Source organism: Suncus etruscus, chromosome 7 (genome assembly GCF_024139225.1).
Source record: "Suncus etruscus isolate mSunEtr1 chromosome 7, mSunEtr1.pri.cur, whole genome shotgun sequence".
NCBI classification, from domain to species: domain Eukaryota; kingdom Metazoa; phylum Chordata; class Mammalia; order Eulipotyphla; family Soricidae; genus Suncus; species Suncus etruscus.
This window is the reverse complement of record NC_064854.1, coordinates 77,267,298-77,288,886: the sequence shown is the minus strand read 5'-3', so window position 1 is coordinate 77,288,886 and position 21,589 is coordinate 77,267,298. Positions and strand designations below refer to the sequence as shown.

Genomic DNA, 21,589 nt, shown 5'->3' with positions numbered 1-21,589 from the left:
ATGTTCCCCAGAGCACTGCCAGCAGTGATCCTAAAACAGAGTCAAGAGTAATTCCTGAACATTGCTGGGTGTGGCCCAATCCCCTTAAACTATTTAATAATTAAATGCTACTTAGTATATAATATGAAGAGTAATTTAAATTCTAAACATCATTTTTATTTTGGAGTCTAATGTATCATAATTTCTGAGTACATTTTAAAAAGTTAATTTGAATACATGTTTTCTAATCATCTAATAGGGAAAACTAGCACTCGGTAGGTTTTTAATTATTTAATTAATTTTTAGATTATTTAGATAATGTTATAATTTGATTAATTTATATGAAATTCAAAATAAGTGACAAATTACAACTAGCTTTTCTGTTCCCTTGAAAGTTTATTTAATATTTAAATTTTTTTTACTCATTTCAGAGTCATTTATTCCAAATTCACCATACACATCCAGAAATTTTAATATCTGTATTGATTTCTGGGTCACATAATAATAGCTAATGTTGTCATAGTTTCATATTTCCAATGGCTCTCAGAATTTTTAGTATCAAAAAATAATCTACTTCCAATGTTTCTTTTTCCCCCAATATTGAACCTGCTACTGTTACTCTAAATAAATTCAAATGTAAGTCATATGATGGCAAATGTATTTCTGCTGTTAGCATTTGATTACATTTTTCAATTCTCATTCATTTATGATTTGGTTACTTTCATGTTTAATATTAGATTTAGGGGTGAATACTGAGCAGTTAATATTATTGACTGTTTCATAGTACACTGCTGCCCTCTAGCTTATGTTTTAAATGTTCTCTACAATTTAACAATTTTCTCAATAAATCTATGTATGCCCAATAAATCAATATTCTTTAGTACTTGGTAAATCAAATGTTTGAAATTCTATAATAGTTAAATGTGTACTGTTATTATTTAAGGTATATATTTCTTTCTTTTCCATATAATATTAATATGATCTAAACTGATATTAATTTTGAAAGGAAAAATACCAATTTAATTTTTATAATCTTTGTGTCTGTTTTTCTTTCTCTTAATCTCTCTCTCTCTCTTTGTATCTTTCTTTTATTTTTAAGCCACACCCCATAGCACTCAGGGGCTACTCTTTGCTCTGCACTCATAAATCATTCCTGGTAGGCTTGGAGATGGAACTCTGGTTAGCCACTTGTAAAGCAAACACCCTACCTTCTGTGCTATCACTCCAGCCCCTCTGTTTATCTTTTTACTTTAGTTTATAATTGTTCTTGTAAGGTTACTGTGATGTTTTTAAGCAATAACAACTAAGTGCTTTCTTTACAATTATTCTTTAATCATTCAGAAAAAAGTAAAAAAAAAATGCTCTCCAGAAATGCTGAATACTTGTTAAAGTATATTTCTGAAAATGAAAGAAAATATTTTCACTTTAAATTTCAAATACTGACAGCAGCATTAACCATGTGTTTGTGTACATGAGTATATGTGTGTTTCAAATGTTCATAAATTGTTGAATTCTTTAAGGCTTGAATTCCATTTCTTCCCTTAGGAAAGTTCTGAAGAAAATACTTTTTGGCTTGAGTATCTTTTATGATAAGATATTTGGCCTAGATAAAGTTAGCAAGTAATTTGGTATTACCTGACAAGGCACATCTGGTTTTCTAAGATTTCTTTATAATCAAACACAGTGAATCTAAATTTAATGGAACTACATACTGATGAAAAGAAAAGGTTAATTATAATACCCTATGGCTGCATTTCTGTGCCCAGAACTTAAAAATTAAATAATAACATGCGATTTGGTTTTTGATGTTATACTTAACTGTGGTTAGTGTGTGCCATAAAGGTATAAACTGACTCAAATTCAAGAAGTCAGAATTGAATTTCTAATCTCATCACTTGACTTTTTTGAACTCTTAAAATGAACAGCATGCATTTCCCATGGAGCATTCATCCAATAAAGCATCCAATAAGAGAAACCTATTAATATTCCATACAAAAAGTTAAAAATACTTTTCCTAAGTATAAATTTAATGTAAGAATTAATTGTTTTGACCCACTTTGGTTTGTTATCAGTTGATTGGTGATGGTGATCTAGATTTTATATAGGAAGCAATGTTTTAGAAAGTTAGTGATAGTTTGGTTTTAGGCATATAATATTTCTATATCAATCTACGTTCACTTCTCTCTGTCAGGGTTCCAGTGATCTCCCCCTGCCTATCCACCCCACCATTTTACCTGCTATCTTGACAGGTACATTTAAAATCTATTTATATGTAGTATAGATCTCATATTTTCTGTGTTGTAATGTGTGTGCTTTGAGTAAACATCAATATCACTCTCACATCACCAGTATACTTGAGACCATACACCCCTCTTTTTTTATTATTTCCCTTTCTCGTCCTTCTTCCTTTCCCCTAAATTTTTATCCTTGCTTTTGTTTTGGAGAACACCCAGTGGTGTCTGAAGCTACTCCCAACTTCTGTGCACAGGAGTCACATCCAGGGAGTTGAAGGACCATGTAGTGCTGTAATCAGTCCCAGGTCTTCTGAGTGAAATGTGTGTAACCCAACCCATAGGGGTATCTTTCTGTCCTTTTCATTATGTTTCTGGCCCAAAACATTTACGCACTTTTGGAGGCACAATTTCTAATACCTATCATAAGAAGTACAAAATTAATGTTTAATTCTATCAATATCATAAACATACTAGGAACTTTACTTTGATAAGCATATAATATGTCAACATACGGTTGGAATTCCTAAAAAGTCAAACTTCATGATATGTTTTTTATTTGTATTTGCATTAACATTACTGTTTATTATTGCCTTCAAATGATCTTTAAAGCACAGTTATTCTTCTTTTCTTTATCTTCTTTTAAATTGATATTTATAACCTCTATATAGAATCCTCCCAGTTTGGGGTTTTTTTGTTGTTTGTTTCTTTCTTTTTTCTTAGAATTGAGGGGGGAAAATTGGAGGGTACCAGAAACAGTCATATGATCATTGGGTGGAAAAAAATCAAACTCAAACACCAAACCCAAAGTCAATGAAAACAGAATCAATACCCAATCTACAACAAGCTATACACAGAGGGGAGCAGATACACTAGCAGTCCGGGGAGCAAATGAGGGAGATATGGGATGTATGCTGGGAACAGGGGTAGAGGGAGGACGATGGTGGTGGGAATGACCCTGATTCCTTATCATTATGTACCTCAAATATTAATGAGAAATACTGTAATTCACTTTGATCACAATAAAAATTAATTATAACAAAAAGCTTCAAAGTTATTCTGATGCTGTAAGTTGAAACTTTATATCATAAAATTTCCTTGAAAACAGAAACTTCTACTATGAAACTAATATTTTAATTTCTAGTCTGAAAACATTATTGTTTTTAACCTACACTTCTTATATATATTCATTTAATAAAAAAAACTTTAAATTCAGTAATCACATTTTCCCCTAAGCTTTGATTAAAACAATTAAAGCAAATGAAATTAAGAAAGTAATTTCTACAAAGACATTCATAAAGCATCATTTTCAATCCATAAAATAGCGGGGTTTTTTTTCCAGAATTTTTTCTTTATTTAAACATATTGATTACATATATGATTGTGATTAGGTTTCAGTCATGTAAAGAACACCCCCCTTCACCAGTGCAACATTTCAACCACCAATGTCCCAAATCTCCCTCCATCCCACTCCACCCCACCTGTACTCCAGACAGGCTTTCCAGTTCCCTAATTCATTCACATGATTATGGTAGTTCTCAGTGTAGTTATTTCTATAAATGCACTCACGAGTCTCTGTGGTGAGCTTCATGAAGTGAGCTGGAAGCTCCAGCCCTCCTCTCATTGTCTCTGAGGATTGTTGCAAAAATAACTTTTATTTTTTTAAAAACCCATAGATTAGTGAGACTATTCTGCGTCTCTCTCTCTCCTCTGACTTATTTCACTCAGCACAATAGATTCCAAGTACATTTATGTATAGGAAAATGTCATGACTTCATATCTCCTGACAGCTGCATAATATTCCATTGTGTATATGTACCACAGTTTCTTTAGCCATTCGTCTGTTGAAGGGCATCTTGGTTGTTTCCAGAGCCTGGCTATTGTGAATAGTGCTGCAATAAATATAGGTGTGAGGAAGGGGGTTTTGTATTGTATTCTTGTGTTCTTAGGGTATATCCCTAGGAGTGGAATAGCTGGGTAAAACAGGAACTCAATTTCTAGTTTTTGGAGGAATCTCCATATCGCTTTCCATAGAGATTGGACTAGACAGCATTCCCACCAGCAGTGGATAAGAGTTCCTTTCTCTCCACATACCCGCCAGGACTGATTGGTCTCATTCTTTTAGATGTATGACAATCTCTGTGGTGTGAGATAGTATCTCATTGTTGTTTTGATTTAAATCTCCCTGATGATTAGTGATGAGGAGCATTTTTTCACGTGCCTTTTGGCCATTTGTATTTCTTTTTTTATCGAAGCGTCTGCTCATTTCTTCTCCCCATTTTTTGATGGGATTAGATGTTTTTTTCTTGTAAAGTTCTGTCAGTGCCCTGTATATTTTGGATATTAGCCCCTTATCTGATGGGTGTTGGGTGAATAGTTTCTCCCACTCGGTGGGTGGCTCTTGTTTCCTGGGCACTATTTCTTTTGAAGTGCAGAAGCTTCTCAGATTAATGTATTCCCATCTGTTGATCTCTGCTTCCACTTGTATGGAAAGTGCAGTTTCCTCCTTGAAGATGCCTTTAATCTCAATGCCATGGAGTGTTTTAAGGACGTGTTGTTCTATATACCTTATGGTATTAGGTCTGATATCAAGGTCTTTAATCTATTTGAATTTTACCTTTGTACATGATGTTAACTGGGGGTCTATGTTCGCTTTTTTGCAAGTGGCTAACCAGTTCTGCCACCACCACTTGTTGAAGAGGTTTTCTCTGCTCCACTTAGGATTTCTTGCTCCTTTGTCAAATATTAGGTAATTTTATGTCTGGGAACATTGTCTGAGAACTCAAGCCTATTCTACTGATCTGAGGGTCTGTCTTTATTCCAATACCATGCTTTTTTGATAACTATTGCTTTTATAGTACAGTTTAAAGTTGGGGAAAGTAATGCCTCCCATTTTCCTTTTCCCTAGGAGTGCTTTAGCTATTCGAGGGTAATTATTGTTCCAGATGAACTTTATAAGTGTGTGATCCATTTCTTTGAAGAATGTCATGGGTATTTTTAAGAGGCTTGCATTAAATCTGTATAATGCTTTGGGGAGTATTGCCATTTTAATGTTAATCCTGCCAATTCATGAGCAGGGTATGTGTTTCCATTTTTGTGTGTCCTCTCTTATTTCTTGGAGCAGGGCTTTATAGTTTTCTTTGTATAGGTACTTCACGTCTTTGGTCAAGTTGACTCCAAGATATTTGAGTTTGTGTGGCACTAATGTGAATAAAATTGCCTTCTTGACTTTCTTCTCTTCTGTATTATTATTGTTGTATAAAAAGGCCATTGATTTCTGTGTGTTAATTTTGTAGCCTGCTACCTTGCTATATGAGCCTATTGTTTCTAGAAGCTTTTTGGTAGATTTTTTAGGGTTTTCTAAGTAGAGTATCATGTCATCTTCAAAGAATGAGAGCTTGACTTCTTTCTTTCCTATCTGGATTCTCTTGATATCTTTTTCTTGCCTGATTCCTTTAGCAAGCACTTCCAGTACTATGTTAAAGAGGAGTGGTGAGAGCAGACAGCCTTGTCTTGTAGCAGAATTTAGAGGAAAGGCTTTTAGTTTTTCTCCATTGAGGATAATATTTGCCATTGGCTTGTGGTAGATAGCTTCAAATTGATTGAGAAAGGTTCCTTTCATTCCCATCTTGCTGAGAGTTTTGATCAAGAATGGGTGTTGGATATTATCAAATGCTTTCTCTGTGACTATTGATATGATCATGTGATTTTTATTTTTCTTGTTTTTGATGTTGTGTATGATGTTGATTGATTTACAGATGTTAAACCATCCTTGCATTCCTGGGATGAAACCTACTTGGTGGTAGTATATGATCTTCTTGATGATGCATTGGATTCTATTTGCCAGGATTTTGTTGAAGATTTTTCATCAGCATTCATCAGGAATATTGGTCTGTAATTTTCTTTTTTGGCATCATCTCTGTCTGATTTTTGTATCAAGGTAATGTTGGCCTCATAAATGTTGTTTGGGAGTGTTCCCGTTTTTACAATTTCATGGAAAAACCTGGCTAGGATTGGTAGTAGCTCCTCTTGAAAGATTTGAAAATATTCATTAGGAAATTCATCTGGTCCTGGGCTTTTCTTTTTGGGCAGATGGTTGATTACAGTTACAATTTTCTCAGTAGTGATGGGGGGGTTTAGTTATGCTACATCCTCCTTACTTAAGTCTGGAAGGTTATAAGTGTCCAAGAATTTTTCCATTTCTTTTAGGTTCTCATGTTTAGTAGCATAAAGTTTCTCAAAGTAGTCTCTGATTACCCTTTGGATCTCTGAAATATCTGTTGTGATCTCCCCCTTTTCATTTCTAATACCAGTTATCAGATTTCTCTTTCTCTTTCTTTGTGAGTTTTGCCAATGGTTAATCAATCAATCTTGTTTATTTTTTTTTAAAGAACCAACTTCTGCTTTCGTTGATCTTTCGGATTGTTTTTTGGTTTTCCACTTCATTGATTTCTGCTTTCAGCTTTGTTATTTCCTTCTGTCTCCCTATTCTGGTTCCTTTTGTTGGTCATTTTCCAATTTTTTGAGCTGTGTCATTAAGTTATTCATTATGCCCCTTCTTCCTTCCTGATGTGTACTTGTAGAGCTATAAATTTTTCTCTCAGGACCGCTTTTGCTGTGTCCCATAGATTCTGGCAGTTTGTGTCTTCATTATCATTTGTTTCCAGGAAAATTTTGATTTCCTTTTTGATTTAGTCTCAGACCCACTGGTTGTTCGGTAGCAGAGTGTCTAATTTCCAATTGTTAAAGTTTTTCTTCTGTGTGCTTTTGTAGTTCACATCTAATTTCAGAGCCTTGTGGTCAGCAAAGGTAGTCTGCAAGATTTCTATTCTTTTGATTTTATGGAGGTATGTTTTATGTGTCAGCATGTAGTCTATCCTGGAGAATGACCCATGTACCCTGGAGAAGAATGTGTATCCAGGTTTTTTGGGATGGAGTGTCCTATATATATATATATCTACTAGTCATCTTTCTTCCATTATTCTTTTCAGGGCTAGTATGTTTTTGTTGGGTTTCAGTCTGGTTGACCTATCAAGTGTTGATAGGGCCGTGTTGAGGTCTCCTGCAGTTATTGTGCTATTATTGATTTCTTCTTTCATATTTGTCAGTAATGTATTAGATAATTTGCTGGTCTCTCATTGGGTGCATATATGTTTAATAGTCTGATTTCTTCCTGTTGCACAGATCCCTTGATTAGTACATAGTGTCCATCTTTGTCCCTTACCAATTTTCTGAGTATAAAGTTGGTGTCATCAGATATTAATATGGCCACCCCAGCTTTTTTGAGGGTGTTGTTTGCTTAGATGATTTTTCTCCAGCCTTTGATTTTGAGTCTAAGTTTGTTCTGACTATTCAGATGTGTTTCTTTTAGGCAGCAGAAGATTGGATTCATCTTTTTGACTCATTTTTCCACTCTGTGTCTTTTAGTTGGTGAATTTAGTCCATTGACATTGAGGGAGATGATTGTCATGGGATTTAATGCCATCTTTGTAGATAAGTTTGCTGTGTTTGTTGGCCTCTCTTGTCTTAGAGTAGACCTGTCAGTTTTTCCTTTAAGGCTGGTTTATCATCTGTGAAGTTTCTGAGCTGTTGTTTATCCATGAAGCTATGTATTCTTCCTTCAAAACTGAATGTGATTTGGGCTGGATGCATCATTTTCAATCCATAAAATAGCTTTTTTTTTTCCAGAATTAGTGCTAATAAAAAAGTAAACTTTGTGTTCTCTTTGATGCATATACCCAAAACTTCATTGTCCATAGATTTTCTTTGTTTTGGTCTCCCTTTTTACTCTGTTTCTCAGCACAAAGTTTAACTCACAAAATGCTCTTAGTAAACATGGAGGCATAAATATGTGTCCCTTAACTAGACTCAAAACATCTACAATTTTTTTTCAAAATTAGCAAACATATTAGGATGCACAATTTGGATGTGGGGGATAAAGGTTTGCTCCAGAGCACTACATGGACTGACAACAGAGAAATATTATTCATTCCCTAAGCATTTCTGGTTGTGACCCCTAAACCAAACAAAATAATCCCTCCCAGGAAAAACAATACATAGAAATGAGGGGGCCGGAGAGATAGCATGGAGGTAAGGCGTTTACCTTTCATGCAGAAGGTCATTGGTTCGAATCCCGGCGTCCCATATGGTCCCCCGTGCCTGCCAGGAGCAATTTCTGAGCACGAAGCCAGGAAAAAACCCTGAGCACTGCCGGGTGTGACCCAAAAACCAAAAAAAAAAAAAAAAAAGTGTACCATTGGGCCGGGAAGGTGGCGCTAGAGGTAAGGTGTCTGCCTTACAAGCGCTAGCCAAGGAACGGACCGCGGTTCGATCCCCCGGCGTCCCATATGGTCCCCCCAAGCCAGGGGCAATTTCTGAGCACATAGCCAGGAGTAACCCCTGAGCGTCAAACGGGTGTGGCCCAAAAACCAAAAAAAAAAAAAAAAAAAAAAAAAGAAATGAAACATAGAACTGAACGTTGCATATTCCATTTGTTTTTTGATTCTAAACATTCTTAACTAATGTCCATTTTTATTATTCGCATTTAGACAAGAACACAATTTCTCTATAACAATTGCCATGTGAAATTGTTATAAACTGACAGTACTGCTGAATATGTTCTATCAACTCACTACTGAACATTAAAAACTTATAAAATTCCCTCACAATGGCATTTTTTTTTTGTTTTTGGGTCACACCCGGCAGTGCTCAGGGGTTACTTCTGGCTCTATGCTCAGAAATTGCCCCTGGCAGGCTCAGGGGACCGTATGGGATGCTGGGATTTGAACCACTGACCTTCTGCATGCAAGGCAAATGCACTACCTCCATGCTATCTCTCTGGCCCTCTAACGATGGCATTTTTAATATTATTTGCTAAATAAATAAAATTCATAAGGAAATAAACTATAATACTAGTTTGTTACAAACATTATGATAGTAGAGTTTTTTATGACATCTATTTCCCCATTGTCATAAAAACAAACCAAGCATTAGGCACATTCTTTGAAGGCTCACTAACTGTGACAGAATTCATACAGCTCTTTCACATATATATTAATAAAGCAGTAATATATATTAGCATATATATTAAGCTCACATAATAGTTTGTATGTGCTTTTAAATCGGGTTATCTTTCTTAGAAATTGAACTATTGAGAAATGTCAATGTCATTTTTAATTTTTCATCTTAAAGTCTTTCAATTGTTCTCACAAACATATTTATACACATAACACACACAAAACTAAGATTTGAATTTTTATCAAGTAACAAAATCCCAAAACTTGTGCCTTAGGTATATAAAAATGTGCTTCAGTATCAGATCTGTATGTAGGCAAATAGAATTCACAAAGTAGAACTTTCACCTGCTATAGCCTCTCATCTCAAGGGCATTACTATAGCCACTTCATCTGCTGACCAGACAGAATGATGGGTAATTGCAGGAGAATAGGTAGAGAGCATTAACTATATCATCTGTCCTTTCTGAAAATTTTCTACAATGGCCACACACCATTCGTACTTGTTTCTTTGACTTGAACTAAACACATTCATTCCTAATGGAAATGTAGGAATATTATTTTTTCTTTTTGTGCCAACAAATATTTAAGTTCTACTACTGCAAACAGAGCTGAGAATGACTATTAGAATGAAAATAGCAAATCACCATGAGGCTCTTCCCTATGTTTCTTTCAAAATAAAATATTGAATTTTAGACAGTATTCCTTTCCTTTTACACTCAGATTACCACGTCTTCATTCTGCCTTCTTACTGACCTTTTGGGGTGTGGGGGGCAACCCATTGTGCTTGATTCAAACTCCTGGATCTATGTTAAGGAACCACTCCTGACAATGCTCAGGACATCAATATGGTACTGGGGGTGTAAACTAGTGTCAGCCATATCAAAGCCAGCCACTTACTCTATTTCCAGTCACCTAAAGATCTTATTTTTGTGCATTTAGACACCTTCTCCTTTCTGTGAAGAAAGCAGGAGCAGTCAGTGAGGGACAAACCAAGTGTCCTTATTTAAGTTATGGAACATGATTCATTTGATCAGAAGAGTCTGAGTCAAATTATGATTTCTTGTTTTTGTTGAGACAACAGGTTGTTTTATTTTAACATAAATCTCCTGTTGAAGTGTCCTGCTTGAACCTAAGTTGTAGAATAGTTTTTTTCTGGCTATCTAGGAACAGTAATTTTCAAGTGCCAAACTATGGACTGGAACTGGATGGTTAGTCTAAACAAGCTGAAATTTTTTTCTGTAGTAATAGCTTTGAAATTTCTAGTTTTGGATACTGGGAAAAACAGAAAAAGTTCACTTAATTACCCTCTAATACAGATACACACACACACACACACACACACATACACACACTCAAACAAAATACTCCAATAGATCTTATGCACCTGGTTCCTAGTTCAAATCTTATTTCTTGTGCATTGGCTTCTTGGGGAAACACTATATCCCTGAAATACCTTCAGTTTTGAGGAAGCAACTTAAGAAGGGTAAAAATAGAAAGAACAAATGTAGAAATTTCCACTGACTTGTGATCATGACCAAGTTTAATAAAAGTTATTTAGCATATTTGCCGTCCAATTGTGAGTTGAAATTAGACGTTGCCCCGCACCATCCTGACTTCAATGTAGGATATACAGATTCCAGGATCTTCAGTACAGAAACATGATACCAACAACAGAGACTGTGAAAATATAACTGTGTGGGCACTACAGACAATGACCGGGATTGGACAAACTAGTTTGCCTGGAGCCTAGAAATGGTTTTATGTCAGGAAACTTCAAGGGTAGGGTCTCCGTGTACTTAGGCCAAAGTTTTTCCTTTCCATAACCCCCATATTTTGGTGGGCCCATGCAAATGATAATTGCCACTTTAACATTGTTTTTACAGTGCTCCTTTGACTCTAAAACTTTAAGAAACCACTAGTGGGGCCGGTGCGGTGGCACAAGAGGCAAGGTGTCTGCCTTGCTAGCGCTAGCCTAAGACGGACCTCGGTTCCATCCCCCGGCATCCCATATGGTCCCCCAAGCCAGGAGCGTCTTCTGAGTGCATAGCCCAGAGTAACCCCTGAGCGTCACTGGGTGTGGCCTAAAAACCATAAACCAAAAAAAAAAAAAAAAAAAGAAAGAAAAAAGAAACCACTAGTAAAAATATCTGGAACTGCATATATGCTTTTAGTTACACTAGCATTCTGGGGGATAAAAGAAGGAGATAAGGGATATATGCTTAGGAACAGGGATGAAGGGAGGAAAACACTGGTAGTGGAAAGGCCCTCATTTATTGTCACTATGTACGTGTACCTTAAATATCACTGTGTAAGATTTGTCAAAAAAAATTAAAAATGCCTCTAATAATGTAAAAAGTTATTTAGCATATTGAGAATGACCCTATTGATTCTGGCAAGACATATCCAAGACAGGTCTTCATTAGTGAAATTATGTGAGTTCTTTGGTATCCCTGGCAGTCATGTATTATATACATATGTATGTATAGGATTTAAATGTTTTGTTATTTCTTATTCAGCAAATTAAATCTTGCTTTATAATTTTTAAGACAGTGGAAAATATTGACTAACAAAAACAACAGCCATACTTCCAAATAGTTTCATAGGCATAAAGAAGATGATGACTGACCTATACAACTTCTTCATAACTTGAAAGTTTGTTTTGGTTATAAGGATCCTCTTGGTAGCTCCAATTCATATAATCGAAAACTCCATATGGACAGAAAGAAAAAAAAATGAGCAAAGCATTTATAATATTGTTGCTATTTTTGTATCTTTCAAAGCTCCTATCTTTTCCTTCTGTAGATCAGCAACTTAAAAAATATTGTCACTTTCTTTCTTTTCTCTTCTTATTTTCTTGTTTCTTTTTTATTCGTCCTTCTTTCTTCCTTCCTTCTTCTTTCCTTCCTCCTTCCTTCCTTCCTTCCTTCCTTCCTTCCTTCCTTCCTTCCTTCCTTCCTTTCTTTCTTTCTTTCTTTCTTTTTTTCTTCTTTCTTTTTCTTAGATAAACCCTTTAATTATTTACGCTTCTCCATTTTGTTTAAAACAATATCATGTTGATAGGTCTGAAACCCTCCCCCTCCCCTGTACAGGGCTGGGGGTATTTAATAAGGACATGCCCTTGAAGGGGGGCTAATAGGAGAGGTAATGGGTCCAGCTCCTACTCAGAGCACGGGTGCTTGTAGTGTTTAAACTGGAGGTGACCAGAGTTGGCAAACCTCTTGTACCAATATACACCCTGAGCCTTCAAGAGTCAGGAAGCAGTGTATATGTGTGGGGCACAAGCCATTCCTGTATCCAATCTCATACTCTGAGGTCTGAAGACTGGGGGGGGGGGGGCAAGAATAGTGAAGACGAGGGGTGCCTCACACGAAGGAGCACTGGGTGTTATGTCTCTGGAATGGTCCCCTTCTCCATCACCCCCTAGTTGTAGCTGCTGGAGCTGCACCATCAGGGTTCCCCCAGGGTCCCCACCAGATCCTGCACCTCCCTGGGCCTCCTCTGCACATGGGTCTATGGCCTCTTCCAATTCAACCATGGGGACCAGCCTAACCACGAGGACCAGCACTTACTGGACCCAACCGTTGCTCGCATTCTCTTTCTCTTGCCTCTCTTTGACTGTGGCAGTTGTTGTTGCTGTCACTTCTGGTGCCCGTGATGGTTCTTCTGCCCCAAATTGTGGGGGATCTGTCCATGATGGGGGTCCTGGGTGTGGGGTGGGTCATTGGAGGTTCTCAATTACACAGTCACTTGCTCCGAAGGGCATGCGGGTGGAGGAGGCATTGGGGTAGCATCTGTCTCCCTTGCACACACCAAAATGGCTCCCGGCATCCCTGCTGCTGGGGTGCATGGGCACCTCCTTCCCTGAGGACCTGCTCTGCTCTCCCTGCTGCCTCTAGGAGAATACAACATAGCTGACCAGGACCACATCACTGGGGCCATAGGATTCCAGAGGGATGGGGTAAACCTGGAAGTGTTCGAGCATATCAAAAATGGACTGGAACCAGAGGTGCTGCACCCCTCATTCAGAGACAAGCGCAGGTGCTTGATCTTGCCCTGGAAATTGAAGGTGAGGACGTCCTCACCTAGCCTCGTCTCACTCTGCCAGACCAGGAACACTCCGTGGGAGCCGGTGCCTCCTGCCAGCACCAGCTGGGCGGCCTTGAGTCGAGAGATCATGCCATGCTGTGGAACCAAGGGTACCCTGAGAGGTCCTCCTCACCTCCCTCAGACTCCCCCTGGAACGGGAATGAACCTGTGGCTGTCTCGGGGTGTCCAGGTGTGGGTAGGGGGCTGAGAGGGGATGTACTGTCCCAACGGGGGATCTTTCCTCAATAGGGATGTGAGAGAGACGTTGGGGAGGGCAGCAGTTCCATTGAGTCAAAGTGGGAGGCAACAATGGAGGCAGAAACCGAGGGAGCTGTCTGAGAGGCCCCCATAGATTCCCTGTGACAGACAATCACTGCTCTCACTAGAACCCAGGAGCAGGTCCTGGCTCGGCAGACTCTGAGTAGTTCATGAAGGGCAGCTCCATGCTGTCTGGATTCTCCCTTGGCAGAAACGAGGGCACAAGTTCCAGTGGGAGCATCATGGGGCTAGGACTAGTAACAGGGAAGGGTCCTGGATTCAGGTATTCCTAAATGTCAGCCACTCAGGCCTTCACACGCAGTGGGTGGTCTCCAGGATGTATTCCGAGGGGCCTTCCACCTTAACCACAAAGATGTTCTCACAGCCTGGCATCTCCAGTGCTGTGGTGGCATGAACATCCATGATGGTCAAACAGGGGATGCTGATATGGGCCGAGATGCCTTGGTAGGACAAAGAACTCCAGTTGGCTTCCTCCTCCTTTTCCTCCTCTTCTTCCTCCTCATTCCGAAGCAATAAGTTACACTTCTGCACTGCCCCCCAAGGTGGGCCCAGCTGCCCCTCTGCCCTGGCCCATTCCAGCTGGGTCAGAAGATGCCTTTTCAGCCCCAATGAAACTCAACAGCTCTTCCTGATGCACCACCCCCACAGCATCCTTCAAGCCTCCCCCAACTGAGTCTCATCCTCTCAAAACTGATTCCATCTGTTTTCCAGTGTGACTCCGTCACTACCAGTCCCCTGCCAATGACCCAGGTGCCCCCAAAAAGTTGGAGTTGCTGTTTCCCCCTAATTCTGGGGCCTCCAGAATTATGAGGTCTCCAGAGGCCCAGCTGGGGATGCGGGGATCACTGGCTGATGAAACCACAAATCGACTTCCCCACTGAGCTCCAGGAGAAGTGCTTCTTTAGCTTTGGCTTGAGGAGGTGGTAGAAGAAACCAAGGAAGGGAGAAGGCCAGCTGGGTCCTCAAAAGACCTAGAAGGGCCCAACACGCCTACCCAGCAGCTCTCAAGGACCCACTCGGGAGTGGGGCTCTCAGCCCCTGGGCTCAGGACTGAAGGTGACAGGGAGCCAGATGTCCTGGCCACCTCGGCTTTAAAGTGCTGCAGGAAGAGCTCAGCAAAACCGAGGAAGAAGGCAGCCTTGGTGCCTAGGCCTGCATACTAGGGGTACGAGGCCAGGTAGAAGTGGAAACAGCAGTGAAGTCCAGGGTTGCAGCCCAGACAAGAAATTCGCAGGATTCCCTCCAGCTTAGGGGAAGGTGGTGGTGGCAATTGGGGTAGGAAGGGGAGCCCCCATTTTCCAGGGAAGGGCCACCATTAATGGTGGTCCCAAGGAGGTGGAGCAGGGGAGCCTATGGGAAGGAACAGCAAAGAAGGCAGCAACCAGTACTGGCAAAACTTAACAAGAAAAAAATAATAACCCCATCAATAAATGGGGAGAAGAAATGAAGAAACACTTCCTCAAAGAAGAAATACATATGACCAAAAGGCATACAAAAAATGCTCACATCACTGATCATCAGGGAGATTCAAATCAAAACAACAATAAGGTACCATATCATTTCATAGAGACTGGCACACAACACAAATAACAATCAGTCCTGGAGGGGATGTGGGGAGAAAGGAACTTTCTTTCACTGCTGGGGGGAATGCTGTTTATGAAAAACAGCATGGAGATTCTTCAAAAAACTGAAAATTGAGCTCCTATATGATCTAGCTATACCACTCCAGGGATATGCCCTAGGAACACAAAAACACAATACAAAAATGCCTTCTGCACACCTATATTGATTTCAGTTCTATTTACAATAGCCAGAATCTGGAAACAATCAAGATGCCTGACAACAGATGAGTGCCTAAATAAACTCTGGTACATATACACAATGGAATACTATGCAGCCTTCAGAAAACATGAATTTATGAAAATTTTCTATACATGGATTAACATGGAAATTATTATGTTAAGTGAAATAAAACAGGGAGAAAGATAGACACAGAATAACCTCATATTTAAAAAAAATAAAAGACAAAATTGTAAGAACACTCAGAGACAATAGAGATGAGGGCTGGAAGGATAACCCACGATATGAGTGGTGAGTGCAGTTAGAGAAATAACTTCACTAACAACTAGCATGACAATGGTAATGAGTGAGAGAAAGAGAATGCCTGCCTCAAATACAGACAGAGGATGGGGGAAGAGGTGATAGGGGGCATTGGTGATAAGAAGGTAGCACTGGTAAAAGGGGATGTTCTTTTACAACTGAAACTCAACTACAAATATGTTTGTAATCATGGTGTTTAAATATATTGAAAAAATTTTGTGTTAAAGGCCAGAGCTGTGGCACAGTGGTAGGTGTTTTCCTTGCTTGGCTGACTTAGGACAGGCCGTAGTTCAATCCCCCAGCATCCCATATGGTCCCCCAAGTCAGGAGCAATTTCTGAATGCATAGCCAAGAGTAATCCCTGAGGGTCACCGAGAGTGACCGCCCCCCCAAAAAAAAAGAAAAGAAAAAGTTGTGTTAATGGATGGAGAAAATTACTATAAAATGTGATTCCCATGTTGTCAATGAACATTGTGGTGTCAATAAAACATACTAATATTTTGTAATGTTTTGCATTGTAAGACTTATTTTTTCTATATTACCAAAGAGACACTTCTGCTAGAAAAGACAATGGACTGATACAGTAATGACTTTAAATCTGATCCACTACCTCCAGAACTCTGAGCCACTTCAAAGGTCACTTAACTTGGCTCACAGCTTTTTATCAGCAATAATGTTGAGTGAGTAGAGAATCCCTTTGCTTAATTTGTCAGCTCATGTTAATGGTGCATACATAAACATGCATCCACAAGTTTATACACACAAACATATTATGGGACTTTATGAGTTCCACATGTGTCCAGTTTTTAGTTTTAAAAGCTGTTTGATACTTCTCTATGTATGGTAAAAAGGAATTGTGTGTTCTATCCATAAGATCTCCAAGAGTGTTTTCTCTATGCTATGAACAATACAGGACTGGTTATCACATCATTCTGATAGTCCACTTCATGATGTTAAAAAATAGCAGAAAGTCATATTTGTTGGGATATTTAATCTGTTTTCTGAATCTTGTGATCAAACACTCATTTTCTTTATTCTTTTTAAGCATTATAAATTTAGACTATTAATGTTATGAAATATAAATCTATAAACATATTTTGTTCATGATGATAATTATCTTGAATTGTATCTATAATAAGAGCACTATAACAGTTTTACACTTGAATTTAGACAACCACAGACTATATAACAATTTTTGAAAAATAGTTCAAATCCTTTTGGCAATTAAAATTCAGATAATAGTCACTTTTTGAAATAATCAAAGAATTCTTATAATTTCTATTATATTTTAATTTTATTAAATCAGAGATAAAAGAGCCACATTATCTGCATTTAACAAAAATTAAAACACAGCCTTTAACAATGTAACTTGATTATAATATTTAAATAAACTAAATATAATGGATTTTATCATTATCATAACTTTAGCATTTGGACTTTTATCAAAAGTTTTTTCCATATCCTAAGTAATAGCTTTAAAATACCAATATGGTGCTCGCTTCAGCACATACTAAAATATACTTCATATACTTCAGCACATATACTAAAATTGGAAAGATACAGAGATTAGCATGGCCCCTGTGCAAGGATGACACTCAAATTCGTGAAGCGTTCCATATTTAAAAAAATAAAATAAAGTAAATAAAATACCAATATGACTTTCCAATTTAGAAAGAAAAAGCATTTATCCCAAATGAATGATAAAAAAATATATAAAAACTGATCTCAAGGCAGAAATTTTAGTAAAAATCACTGAAACTCAAAGTCACAAATCACAGGCTCAGGCTAGAGAAATAGAGTAGGTGTTAATGTGCTTGTTTTTCATACAGCTGACCTGGGTTCCATTCCTCCAAACAGGACCCTGAGCAATGCCAGGGAGTAATCTTGAGAACATAATCAGAAACAAGCCCTGAGCACTGCTGGATGTAGCCTAAAAACAGAACAAAAATAAAACTAAAAACGAATGAACTGCAATGAGCATTGACTAGTGAAAATGTGTATTAAAAACAATTGAAAAATAGGGGTGTTTTAAAGAAAGAAATAAAGAATCATTAACCTATATACTCTCGTACAGCTGTCTATACAATTTTACAAAAATTTCCTGGAGGTTTATGGGTATCACTTTCCTCATAAATATGTTAATAAAGGAGTTTTGCTATCACATCTTTTCTTGGAATATCTTTACAATTTAAAAAGTACTGTATTTTCCACAAATAAAAATATAATGGAAAAGAAAACTTTTACATTATAAAAATGGCATTGCTTTTCATTAAAACAACAGGTAAGTTGATTTATTTAATTTTTAATGTATTATCATATAGAGTAATATAAAGATAAACATATTGTTAAATTAGTTCACATAGGTAAGTCTATTTTAATTCTTTCACAATATATTTGCCAAAATGAATTATTTATTGTTAATTACAAATATCTATTTTGTATTTATTGCAATTTGGGAACAGAAAGTATATGTTCAGTACCTTGGGAAGCAGTAATGTATTTGGGAAGGACAAGTGAAAAATCTAAGTAAATTAATTATTGGTATTCAGCTTGAATTGTTCTTTAGATTATGAAAAATAAGAAAATGTACTAAAAACAGTGCTTGCTAATAGTCAAAATTATGGTCTACCATAATTATATAAATACAATTCAATTAGAAATAGTACACAAGAATACTATGTACCTGGACACTTCATGGAAGTTTGTTTCTCCAAATTACTAGTACTAAAGTGATTTTCTCTTTTTCAAGTGCTTTAATCAAGAAAACTGAAATTATATCAAATTTGTGTGCTCTCCATTACCTTCAGAATAGTGAGTCCAGAACATCACACGTAGCTGACCCAGGGCAGACCTTGATTCGATCTTCGGTGTCTCATATGGTTCCCTGAGCCAGGAGTAATTTCTTTTCTTTTCTTCTATTTTATTTTAATATCTTTATTTAAACACAGTGATTACTGAGTGCATAGCTAGGAGTAACCCCTGAGCATCACCACATATGGTCCCAAACAAACAAACAAACAAAAAAGATCACAATTTGGTGGGCCAGAGAAATTGTACAAAGGTAAGAAACTTCTGTGCATGTGATTAACCCTGGTTTGATCTACAACACTAAATATGGTCCCCATAGAACCACTGGGAGTGATTCCTGAGCACAGAGATATGAATAAACTCTAAGTACAGCCAGTTGTGGCCCCATCTGGACAACTCCCTCAGAAAATGTTTTATTGAATATATCTACTAATATAGTCATATAATTTATAGACATATTGACCTCAAAAGAACCCTTCTCTTGGAACATTATATCTTGAAACTAATGAAAGTTAATTACCTGCACATTATATAACATTTTTATTAATAAATAATGAAAGTCTTATGAAAATTATAATTTGTTTTCATAGCTGGTCAGCGATTTTACTATTTAAATGTTTGTATACAAGAATATAAAAATATTCTAGCATCCTGGGACCAGAGCAATAGCATAGCGACAGAGTCTTTGCCTTGCACTTAGACTATCCTTGTTTCATGCCTGGCATCACTGATTCCTGAGAGCTGAGCCAGGAGGAACTCCACTGGGTGTGGCCCAAAAACAAACAAAAAGTTCATTTCCTGAATGAATTAGTAGATCTAAATTTCAAGTTCCTATATGATTAAAGTTTAAAGTATTTGCTTTTATTGTTTTCATTAGACTTGGACATAATTGAAGTTTTTTTGCTTTGCTATACTTTAACAAAAAGGGGAAATTTTTTTATTTTAATAATATTACTTGAATCTAAAAAGTTTTTACCTCAGGGTACAGTGGATAGGACATTTATCTTGCACATAGCCATGCCAGATTCATCCCCAACATTCCAAATAGTCCACTGATTATGTCCAGGAGTGATCCCTGGGCACAGAGCTAGGAATAAGCTCTGAACACTGCTCAATGTGGTCCCAAAATAAAATAAAACAAACAAAAAGTCTCTGTTATATTAAAAATTTGTCTAATATACACATGTGTTACTCAAAAATGTAAGTATAGAGATGAAGAATCTGTATCACTTATTCAATTAAAAATGAAAACCTAGGGCTGGAGCAATAGCCACAGCAGGTAGGGCATTTGCTTTAAACACAGCCAACTCAGGTTGATACCAGCATCCCATATGATACCTGAGCCTTCCAGGAGTGATTCATGAACACAGAGCAGTAATAACACCTGAAAACCACTGGGTGTGCCCAAAAAAACATTCAAAGAAAACCAAAACAATAAGATCAACAACAAAAGAAAATCTGGAGCTGGAGATATGACCTGAAAGATCATGTGCTTTGCATTCAGGGGCATTGAATTTAATTTCCAGCATCATCTAGCATCTTATGTATTGCCAATGCAACATCAAAACACTGCAGAAACCTGAAAACAAAAAATTTAAATAACATTTAGAAGCCCAAGATCAAAGAATTGGGGTGCACGTCTTCATATGTGAAGACCCAAGTTCCAGGGCCAGAGTTAGCATGGTGTAGGGAGTTTACCTTGCATGCAGAAGGACGATGGTTCAAATCCTGGCATCCCATATGGTCCCCCGAGCCTGATTTCTGAGCATAGAGCCAGGAGTAATCCCTGAGCACTGATGGATGTGCCCCTCCCCCCAAAAAACCCATATGTGAAGTCCCAAGTTCCATCCTCAGAACTACAATTCTCCTTTCCCTATACTCCTATACTTCATGACCCCTCCCACTCTTCACAGCCTAGGATCTCTAGCACCAGCAGGTTTAGCATCAAACTATTTTGGGAGTGAGTCTCAAGCATGCTGAGAACTATTGGGACATATTCCCCCCACTCCCCAAAAAATTTAAACAAAATTTATTTTCACAAATTTTAAAAAGTATATTTACTCAAAAATTTTAAATTAGCAGAAGTTGAAAACAAATTATCACACATTAGCTGTAGATTTGTCTTCAACATGTATCATAAAGTAATCCAAACCATACTCTCCACTCTTTACCCTATCTGAAACTAGATTCTAGACCTCTTAACTCCAGTGGATGTCTTGTGATCGTAAAAAAGTCAATGTATCTACAACACAGAAGTGAATACGCACATGGCACACACCATAAATATTAGCTGCTGTCTAAATCTTGAAGAGAAGCTGCAGCTTAGCCATGCTGTTCACAAACCAAACTCATCTTACTCTGGATCCTGTCTTCATGTTAGGAACGTTCTTATCCTCTTCAAACTTCTGCTTCCTCATTGAAATTACATTATCTACTTTATACATTGTATGTATGATTCAAGTTATTTAACACTTCCTAACACACAGTAAGTACAACCTAAAAGCTTTGTAAATGCATAAAGTGAGCACAAATGATAACCTTATCATGTCTACATCTCAGTAACCATCAATTTGTCACATCACTGATGGTCAACAGCTACAATTTAAAAATGAAAATTGAGTATACCTTTTTTAAGATATGATTAAGCTTTAAAATAACTAGAAAGATTGACAGTTAAAAAACATAAATTAGATGTCTTTCCAGGCCAGAGTTGTGGATAAGACAGACTCTGCTGGGCCACTTAAGTTTGGCAGATATTTTGGGGCTACCCTTGGCTTGCTTCAACCTGGAAACTTTGATCTTCTCTGGCATTCATCTCCTGATGGCTTGCTTTGGCAGAGGTGGAGTTGTGAATAAAGCTGACTGCTGGGCCCCTTAGGCTCAGCAGACATTTTGGGGCTTCCCCTGGCTTGCTTCAACCTGCGAACTTTGATCTTCTCTGTCATTCATCCCCTGAGAGCATGCTTTGGCTGAGGTAAGTCTTTCCGGGCCAGAGCTATGGATAAAGCTGACTGCTGGGCCCCTTAGGCACAGGAGACATTTTGGGGCTTCCCCCAGCTTGCTTCAAACTGGGAACTTTGATCTTCTCAG

At 37.7% G+C, this 21,589-nt stretch overlaps 1 non-coding gene and 1 pseudogene across 1 annotated transcript; one reads left to right on the top strand and one right to left on the bottom strand.

The window, feature by feature from the left end:
* Positions 1–12,476: 12,476 nt before the first annotated feature.
* On the bottom strand, positions 12,477–20,943 carry LOC126014338 (SH2B adapter protein 1-like; annotated as a pseudogene).
* LOC126015335 (U6 spliceosomal RNA) lies at positions 17,209–17,314 on the top strand. The gene has a single exon (XR_007498210.1). It is a non-coding gene; the product is annotated as a U6 spliceosomal RNA (small nuclear RNA).
* Positions 20,944–21,589: the final 646 nt, after the last annotated feature.